Source organism: Phyllostomus discolor, chromosome 1 (assembly GCF_004126475.2).
Source record: "Phyllostomus discolor isolate MPI-MPIP mPhyDis1 chromosome 1, mPhyDis1.pri.v3, whole genome shotgun sequence".
NCBI lineage: Eukaryota > Metazoa > Chordata > Mammalia > Chiroptera > Phyllostomidae > Phyllostomus > Phyllostomus discolor.
The window spans coordinates 25,832,964-25,841,052 of NC_040903.2; the positions used below are offsets into that span (position 1 = coordinate 25,832,964).

The window sequence follows — 8,089 nt, forward strand, 5'->3', positions numbered from 1 at the left end:
TAATAAATATGTTTTTACCACATAAAATGTAAAATTAGTAATAAAATGACATGGCAATAGTGAGATAAAATGTCCTTCAGGTAGCTATACATTAAGTAAAAATGTGTACTCCTTGACAGCAAGACTTATTAAAGACAAATGAGAGGCAAAATTTTTTTCTGAATCTCCAATTGCTGTTTTGAATTTTACATGGTGAGAATGGGTCCAAAAATTGCAAATTCTTTTTAGCTAATAAAGAGTGCTTAAATAACTGTAGCCATAGCTGTGTGCTTCATTCAAAACTAATAAAGCCAGTAAGTTAATAACAGTAATTAACTTCCACTGTACCACACTCCCTTCCATGGAAGCTCTGTAACATACATTTGAGATTTAGTTAGCAAGTATAGAAAAGCAAAGCACAACAGGGAGATGATGCTCATGTGGTGGATCTAGGAAAAATTCTTACCTCATGAAATATAAATGTGCCCTGGCTGGTGTGGCTCAGTGGATTGAGCGTGGGCTGCGAACCAAAGTGTCGCAGGTTCGATTCCCAGTCAGGCCACATACCTGGGTTGCGGGCCATGGCCCCCAGCAACCACATATTGATGTTTCTCTCTCTCTCTCTCCCTCCCTTCCCTCTCTAAAAATAAATAAATAAAATATTTAGAAAAAGAAGTTTCTCTTATAAAAAAAGAAATATAAATGTATTTGCTGCACAATTGTGTATGCCCCACAGAATCTAGGAGCTCGTGAGAATATATCAGATAATTAATTCATAAATAGCCAAGAATGGCAAGCATGGTTTCCCCATGAAGAACCACTGCTGTCCTTCAAGAATCTTTTTAAGGAGCTGGTTAACTTAAAATGGTAAGTGAAGAGATTATCAAAATGAAAACATTTCAAGGTGAAAGGTCAAGAAGATTGAAAAGGAGGAATGAAACTGAGATGACCAGTGAATAGGAAGTGACATGTAATTATGCTGAATAAGCAGATTATTTTTTAATAATGAAGAGGAAAAATATAACGTGTTGTTATTCACTTAGAAATTTTATCAACTATCATCTTGAAAGGTCTCTGGAGGCAATGAGTTAAATACCCTTTTGGGGGGTTCTTTTTGCTGTTTCTTTTAGGATTGCCTTTCATTTACTTTATACAAAGGACCATTTGTCAAATTCAAGAATAAGAAGGACACAGTGCCAGTGGATGTTGTTGTTGTTATTGTTGTTAGGAAAATTAGTTTATATCCCAGCAAAGTGTCTAAAGTAGGGGCCAAAGTGCTTCAGGAGCAACCATTGAGCAAATGGAATTTTCATACCAACTCATGGGCTTCAGCAACCAGTCTATTTGAGAAGAATTCTCTAGATCAGTCTATTGATTTGAGCAATAAAAGAAAAAAAAAACTTTTCTTGTTTTGGGAAAACACACACACACACAACAAGGGATGGGGGAGACACCCAGCGACTCGGCAGGGAAAAGGTCAGGCTACTACTGACGAGTGTGCAACGTCGCCCCCGAAACCATGGGAAAACATGGATAAATCGTTTCGACGCACTGCATTCAGAACCCATGGAAGGAAATCACAAAACTGCACTTTGGCATTGTTGGCCTGAAAGGATATCTATTTATCATCTTATAAGACAGCTGGAATGATCTTTATCTACTTTGGCCACTTTCTGACCCAAATTCAGGGTTTTTATGGAAAATTGCAGTCAGTTTGATTGATGAAATCCAAAGATGTCTAAAATGGCACCAAAGATCTCCAACTGTGCAGACTCCAACCGAGGGCTTCAATGTTGGCATTGTTCCTGAAGGAATAAAAAAAGGAAAAGAAGAAGTTGAGAAAAACAGGCAAAAGTTCGGGAATTTCTGCTTCAAAACTTCAAATTTCAATGAAGATCCCCAAAGCCATTATCCCTGTTCACACGTGCGAACTGGGCGGACATCAAAGTATTTCCCACACATCGCAACAAAACCGGGTTCCTCATGAACCAATAAACCTTCTTTGTAACCCGCTGAATGGCTCTATCTACGGAGCGAGCAGGTTTCAGAAAGGCGCTCAGAAAGGCAACTCGGAACAGGGAGCTGGGAAGCGGGGAGCCTGGCGCGCCTGCCCGGGCACAGGAGAAACGGGTCTAAGCAATCGCCCCTGCCAAGGGCCGTTTGGGGCTTTAAAATACCCTAATGAGGAGTCGGAGCCGCCACAGAAAGCATTCGTGTTCCGGGGCAGGGCAGCCAGAGCAGGCTCTCTCCCTTCCCCGCCAGGCCCGCCGGCGGCGCCACTATTAACCCAGAACCAGACCCAGGCGCAGGCACTCGGCGCCGAGGCCCAAGGAAACGGGAGACAGCCTGATAGGCTGGGAAACCTCGGCCCGGTTTTGGGGACGATGCATTATAGCGCGATATTGTCACCTGCCTAATTGTTCTAAGCGTGCCTCCTCCCCTCCCCCACTAGTAATAATAGCTGGAGCACGCCTCCTACCCGGTTACCAGGCCCGGAGCTGATGAATGAACCCCCTCGTAGGGGAAAATCTTGGGAGCTGTCTTCTGTCGTATTACCCAAGGGGGCCGACTATAAATCTTCCTTCATTTTAACCACATTTACCCTCATCCTCCTCGGGGCTAGGGATGCTGCGTTAAGATTGCACTGATGTGCCAACGCTCTGGACCAGCTGCTCCTAAATACAGACAGGTCCTTGTCAATTAAGGCTTTGAGAAGCAGGTCCTCCGGGCCCTGGGGGCACTGGAGCAGCCAGCAGCGTGCAGCCCCCACAATTAGTATCCATTTGGAAGGGACCTTCAGGGCACAAATGCACAAGCAAAGGAAGAATCAAAACACCAGGCAACTTCAATTCTGGAAATTGGTCGTGTAAGTGTTGTGAAACTGAACAGACGGCCCCCAAGAAGGGAGCTAAGATTTCTGGTGCAAGACGGGCCTCTCCTGCCCCCCTTTCCAATATTTCCCCTTTGTCTAGTTTCAAGCCAGGCAGTGGACTGAGTTTGTGGATAGGCTTGGAGGAAAGAAAGATAAATGAATACATTCATTTGCCTGCTCCAAGCTGAAGTTGCCTTTTGGTGTCTTTTGTGGTCACCTCAAGCAGCTGGTCAATCCTGCCCGGACCCTGGCCTTTGGCCCAGGGAACTCAGGACGAGGCAGGCGCTCCAAGGAGAAGAGTTGCGATGTATCGGGTCAGGGAGGCCAAGCGGCCAGTGGGCCGGGCAGAACATTAGCAGCTCAGCTAAACAAAACCCAAAAGGCTCAGGGGGCCTGGGGCACCAGGAGGGAAGGTGTTTGTTTAAGTGATTAGGAGCAGTTGGTAGTTAGGGGCGGAGAAAAGGGCAGAGCTTGTGACACAGGGCAACTTAGCTGGACAGCAAGGGTGGACATTCAGAGGACATCACTGTTTAAGACTGTGTGACCCCACCAAGTTCAAGAACAGAGCAAACAGCCCAGGCCATTAGGGAAAGCCGTCAAATGGACGGCAACAAAGCCAAGAGGGGCACTGAAAAAAAAATGTTTCAATATTAAATATGGAAAAGTATTGGGGACCAGGGCAAGGGGTCAATGAAAGTCAACAAGAGCTTAGGCTTAATGAGAGAAAGAATTTAATATCAAAAATGCATAAATCTGCAAATAAGCCAGCTCCATAATAGAGATAAAAGAACCGGTTCGGTCAACATTCTGTGATAATGGCACCATAATAGATAGCATCAAGTTGTTAACATTTAACACAAAAGTTAAGAGAATAAAAGGAAAGACAGCTCCCTTAATGGAGAACCTGCTGGAAGCTTTCCACATGCCACAAGGGATGAAGACGTTGCTAACTAGCTGCTGTATCCACATTTTGACCATCATGGGAAGGTGGGCCTGCTCCTTCTGGGGGCCACCCCTCCCACTCCTCCCCTTCCCAAGGTTTTCACCTCAGAGCCACACTCTTTCTCTAAAGAGTCAGCCCTTTCTCTCAGAAACCCTAGAGATTTCCTACTTTCCATCTCAGCAGAGGGATGAGGTTTCTTTTAAAATTCACTTCACCTCTCTGAGGTAACAAAGTCTTTAGCAAGGAGCATTATTTTTTTAAAGATTTTATTTATTTATTTTGAGAGAGAGAGAGAGAGAGAGAGAGAGGGAGAGAAACATCAATGTGCAGTTGCCGGGGGCTGTGGCCTGCAACCCAGGCATGTACCCTGACTAGGAATCAAACCTGTGACACTTTGGATCACAGCCCACGCTCAATCCACTGAGCTATGCCAGCCAGGGCCTATCAAGGAGCATATTATTTTTTAAAAATTGTTTGGCTTGGGGTTTTTTTTCCTGCTAAGAATAAAAACATGTATACCTTCAGAAGGGTGGGTCAGACAAAAAGCTTCAAAAGAATTTCTCACTTTTTTCCAATCAATAATAAATCTTCTTTTCAAGGAAACTTCCATCAGTGGAGTCCTTAAAACGCAGCAAAACTTACTGAAGCAAGTATTTCTGCTCTATTCACTAGATCTCTGGGACTTTGCCTCTATGTGAAAAAGACCTTCTCTTTAATATCCACAGGTTGATGCTGAAAGTCAAGGACAGACTCTCCTATCCTAACAGCAACACAGCAAATGGTGAGTCATTCCAGATGTAGACAGCTGCTGCCCAGGACTCAGCTCCCTCCTTGCCTGCAGAACCAGCAGACAGAGCCCGCCTTTCAGGGGGTGGACAGGTTGCCTTCTACAGAGTGGAGCCATGGCTCCCTGGTCTATGTCTTCCGATCCCATGATGCTTGTTAGTTTTCAAAACACATGCACATGCATTAGGAGAGTTGATCTTTCCAACTACTTTGTCTAGTGAATAGAGCAGATAATATTATTCCCACTGTCTAGGTGAGAAAACGGATTTAGAAAGATTAAATAAGCCAATTTATTTCACACAGTCAATGGCAGCCAGATTCCTCACCTAGTGTGTGTCCCACCTTGCCTGTATGTTTGTCCTGCACAGTTTGGAATGCAAAGTTCAGAGGCATGGCTAGAAACCAGTGTCTTCCACCAGGCTGTGCAGACACATTGGTGCCTATTCAAATCCGGGCCGTGACTATGGCGTGCATGTTCTAGAGCGCCTGGAGAACATAGGGGGGCTTCCAGAACACGTGTCCAAACACGTTCATTTCACATGTGAGAAAAGTGGTGCTCAGAGAGAGACATTTCAGCACCCAACCTGGGTCCCAGGGTCAGAAAATGACAAATCTAGTGTCAGTCTGAGTCCCGAGGTCTCCCCATTGGAAACCCTTCAGCATCCACTACACCTGAGTTCTCTTCCAAGAAAACTGCAAGTTCCTTGAGTGACACAGCATTTTTTTTGTTTCTCTCGTGTCTCATGTGAAAGTATCTCTTCAGAAGGCATTTGTGGAAGCAATTAAAGAATAACCAATGGGTAGTAAGTGACCAGATAGGACAGGAACCCTCATCAAAGAGATACCAGTTTGGGCCCACCTCCACTGACGCCACCAGTAGCAACCAGATATTGAGACCCTTAAATGATCCTTTTTCATGGGAAGAAAACACATTAGACAAAAAACTGGCCCTAAAGTTTTGGAATCCAGAGGTTACTGCGTGTTAGCTTTGTTTCGTTTTAATAACAGCAGCTAAGTCAATGTCTCGCTCCTACAATCGTCACTTCCCATCACTCTGAGTGAGGACAGTGAAGGCCATAGGACCAGAGCTTACTCTGGAAAGGCCCAGCCTCAGCACCTCTACAGGGGGGGAAATCAGAAGAGGTCAGTAGGCCCCACCTGGAAGAGGGTAGGGGGCGGTAAATGAGACCTGCTACACCTTCACACTTGGAGGCTACTCTCACCACTTGACCTCTAAGAGCTCTTCCATCTGTCAAGTTCTGAAATGCTGTCCTGGTCCACTGACTCACAGCCAGCTGGACCTAACTAGGCAAGAGATGACTGACAGGAAGCCAGTGGCACCCACCCCTCACCCCCGCCCATAGGAGGCCTGGGAGAGCAAGGCTGTCTCTGGCATCTCCAGGCCAGCTCCCACTGGGGATCTGCGCTGGACGCAGGCTTGGCCAGGCGATTCCAGGGCATCTTCGGATGCTTCCTCCTCCTCTCCCCACCATCGGCTCCCTGTTGTCTTGGCGCCTGCGACTCTAGCCTGTGGCGCCAGCACGGGCACTTCCGGGGCCTGCCCCCCAACCCTTGCTAGATCAGGTCAATGGCGAGCACATGCCAGGCGCCTGGCTGCTCTGGCCGGCTGGCCTGGCCCCGTGGCTGTGTCCTCAGACAGCTCCAGACCAAACAGGGGGTCGGCACCCATGAGGGTTGCTCTTCCCTCTGTCTCCTCCAAGGATAGCCAGGGGAGGAGATTTCAGAGGTGGGACCACTGCCTGGAGGTCCAGGTGCGTTTAAGTCACCTAGGAAAGCTAGGGGTACCTGGAACTAAGCAACCAATGCTCCAGACACAAACAGGGAGGAACCAGCCCCAGCAGAAGGCTACTGTTTTATCTTGCAAGTATGTTAATTCCAAGATATGCCAGAATGTGAGCTAGAAGTGGACAAGGCAGGGGAGCAGACATTGTGGTTTTAACGCATTTTTCTAAAGAAAAATGTAATTTGCCTAAAGGCAGCAAAGGTTTTCCGCGGGGTCAGGAGGTCAAGCAGATGTAGAAAAGCGAGAGGGAGTTATTTATGTCAAGTCGGGTTATTGTGAAGGCGAGAGAGCGAATCGCCGGGGCGGCGCGGGCAGCCATTGGGCCCGCACGCTGGGGTCAGGGTGGCGCGCACTGTGTCCATCCTGGCGGGACAGTAATTGCCCCGGGTCTGACACGATGCCGGGGGCTCGGCGCCTTCATCCATCTCCATCCAGTTAGCAAAGCGCCCCCCGACTGGGCGGGAGGCCGGGCTTGGTCGAGCCTTAGCTCTGAAGAATAGGAACAATTGTCTCATGCCTGGCATTGCCCATAACTGCCCTGGACTCGCTGCCCCTTTCCTTTCTCAAGCCCCAGTTGTCCCCCAGTTTTGGCGATGGGGTTGGGGTGGGAGGTCGGCTGCAGTCAGGTGCACGGTGAGCACACAGCTGCGTGCGGCTAGGTGCCTGGGAAGAGACTCTCAGTACATGCACGCCGACTCCTCCCGCCACTAACCTGCTCCCTCCGCCAGCCTGCCCTGCAAACCCAGCCACCTGGCCCTCCCTTCCCGCCCAGACCCTCCTGATCCTGCCTCTCAGATTCCCCACCAGCACCGGGTGCTGGCGAAGAGTCTATCCCTTCTGACAATTTAATGGTCCCAAGTCATCATCTGCGTGACACTGGCCATCCATCTTCTCCCGGGGGAGGACAAAGCCGGGCCTCCCGGACTGCAGGCCTCTCCCGCCCCAGTCCCTTCTATTTCGGGACGGCCGCCCCACAATGGCGTCCTTATGCGCCATAATGGCGATGTTTATGAAGGCCGCAATACCAGTGTATGAAGACAATTTTATGCCTAATTAGAAAATGATGTAACCCGAGGGAAGACAAAGAGGAGCTGTCCCCCCCCTCCCGTTTCTCCCTCTTCAATCACACCCCAAATTTCCTCGGGCCAGTCCCTTTGCGAGTGCTCCGGGCTCCCAGCCTGGGTTTTGACAGCCGCTCGGCTCCCCGCGCTCCGCGGGCCGGGCGGGCCGCTCGGCAGGCAGCGAGCGGCCTGCAAGTCCCGGGGCTGTGGGCAGGGGCTGGCGGGCGGCACGTCGCGGGGAGGGGCAGCGGCGGGCGTGGAGGCTTAAAGAGATTTGGGACGCGCGCTCTTGGCACTTTCTCTTTTCCCCACGCGCCCCCATCCGAGGGGACGTCACCCCTGGGAAGACTCCAATAAATGCAGCCCGGCGCCACTCGATTCCGGGATAATTTTTAATATATATGCAATAAATGTTCACTTTGTTAGATTGAATGACAGACAATAATATCGGCAAATCTTCATATCCATCCATTACCAGCAAATGAGCCGCACAAAGGACAGATTTGCTTTTGATTAATTTATTTGCAGACTCGGGTTGATAAAGCAATAACTATTTGGTTAAACTTGACATTTGGTCTTCGGGGGGTTATCAGACAAATCCCTGTCGTTCGGGAGAGATAATAAAGCTGTTTAAAGGGGATTAA

General features: G+C 48.6%; 1 long non-coding RNA gene across 1 annotated transcript in view; it reads right to left on the reverse strand.

Moving 5' to 3' along the window:
* Positions 1-1,575: 1,575 nt before the first annotated feature.
* Positions 1,576-8,089, reverse strand: part of LOC118499216 — a 9,379-nt gene continuing 2,865 nt past the window's right edge. The window contains exon 2 of the long non-coding RNA XR_004901764.1: positions 1,576-1,784. This is a non-coding gene — a long non-coding RNA (uncharacterized LOC118499216). The remainder of the gene's footprint in view (positions 1,785-8,089) is intronic.